At 42.2% G+C, this 1,961-nt stretch overlaps 1 non-coding gene across 1 annotated transcript; it reads left to right on the plus strand.

The window, feature by feature from the left end:
• Positions 1-1,614: 1,614 nt before the first annotated feature.
• LOC141699282 (small nucleolar RNA R71) lies at positions 1,615-1,721 on the plus strand. Its single transcript, XR_012565756.1, has one exon. It is a non-coding gene; the product is annotated as a small nucleolar RNA R71 (small nucleolar RNA).
• Positions 1,722-1,961: the final 240 nt, after the last annotated feature.

Here is a 1,961-nt window from a genome sequence, read left to right on the forward strand (position 1 = left end):
ACCGAATCAACCAACTCCCCTTTTAAGCACTCCTCATTTTCCGTAGGGAACTTCATGGCATTGAACACATTAAAAGTTACATCCTGATCCATCACTCGCATGGTGAGCTCACCTTTCTACACATCTATCAAGGTTCGGCCAGTAGCCAAGAAAGGTCTTCCCAATATTATGGGAATCTTCTTATCCTCCTCGAAATCAAGAATTACAAAGTCAGCAGGGAAGATGAGTTTATCCACCTTGACCAAGACATCCTCCACAATACCTCGCGGATATGTAATAGAGCGGTCGGCCAACTACAAAGTCATATAAGTAGGCTTTGGATCAGGCAAGTTCAACTTCTTGAAGATTGAAAAGGGCATCAGATTGATGCTAGCTCCCAAATCACATAGACACTTGTCAAATGACACCTTTCCAATGGTGCATGGAATAGTGAAGCTTCCAGGATCTTTAAGCTTCGGAGGCAACTTCTGTTACAACACAGCACTACATTCCTCCATGAGAGCAACGGTCTCTAAGTCATCAAGCTTCACATTTCTAGAGTGAATACCTTTCATGAACTTCGCGTAACTAAGAATTTGTTCAAGAGCTTCAGCGAAAGGTATGTTGATGTGAAGTTTCTTGAACACCTCCAGAAACTTCTCAAACTGCTTATCCAGCTTTTTCTTCTGCAGCCTCTTAGGAAAAAGAGGTGGAGGATAGATCTGTTTCTCCCCTGTATTATCCTCAAGAGGAGTGTGCTCAGCAGTAGTCTTCCTTGGTTCCACTTCTTCTTCCTTCTGCACTTCTTCTTCTTCAGCCTCAACTTCAGATTCTGGAGTCTTTGCTTTTTCAGGATTCACAACCTTACCAGATCTCAATGTAATTACCTTAACATGATCCTTAACTTCCTTCTTTCCTGACACTTCAGTATCGCTTGGAAATGTGCCAAGTTGACGACTCAGTAATGCATTAGCAACTTTCCCAATCTGATTCTCCAAGGTCTTGGTAGACACATCTTGGCTCTTGAACATGAGTCTCAACTCCTCCAATTCAGATTTTTCATTAGCTTTCGGTAACTGCTGAAGTTGAAGTTGTTACCTAAGGGCATATTGCGATTACTAAAAACCAGGAGGGTTATACTGCTTTGCAGGGTATGGCTGATAAGATTTTTGCACCGTATTCTAACTGTTACTCTAGCTGAAGTTAGGATGATTGCGGTTATTTGGATGATAAGTGGCTGGAGCTTGTTGCTGTGATCTTTGAAAGTTGCTCACAAATTGAGTTGATTCTCTAGAAATAGCGCACTGCTCAGTTTGATGCACCCCCACACAAAGCTCACAAACACTAGTGATTTGATTAACTCCATAATTCGCCAAAGAGTCCACTTTCATCGTTAAAGCTTGAAGTTCAGCAGCTATAGCAGTAGTTGTATCCACTTCCAGAATTCCTACTACCTTGCCTTGCAACATTCTTTATATAGGATTTTGGTATTCATTAGCTGCCATGAGCTCAATCAACTCATAAGCTTCATTATAGATTTTGGCCCATAAGGCTCCACCAGACGCTGTATCGAGCATAGGTCTAGACTGAGCGCCCAAACCATTGTAGAAATAGTTTATAATCATCCAATCAGGCATGCCATGGTGTGGGCACTTCCTTATCATCTCCTTATATCGATCCCAAGCCTCACACAGAGATTCTCCAGTTTACTGAGCAAACTGAGTAAGAGCATTCCTGATTGCAGCAGTCTTCGCCATAGGAAAGAATTTAGTGAGAAACTTTTGAGCAAGATCCTCCCATTTGGTGATAGACCCTAGTGGTAAAGAATGTAACCAGCACTTTGCCTTATCTCTCAGAGAGAATGGGAAGATTCACAGCTTGATGGCATCTTCAGTCACCCCATTGAACTTGAAAGTGTCGTAGATCTTAATTAAATCCCTGATGTGCATGTTGGGGTCTTCTGTAGGAGAACCCCCAAACTG

The sequence above is a fragment of the Apium graveolens genome, chromosome 11, assembly GCF_009905375.1.
Source record: "Apium graveolens cultivar Ventura chromosome 11, ASM990537v1, whole genome shotgun sequence".
Taxonomy (NCBI): domain Eukaryota; kingdom Viridiplantae; phylum Streptophyta; class Magnoliopsida; order Apiales; family Apiaceae; genus Apium; species Apium graveolens.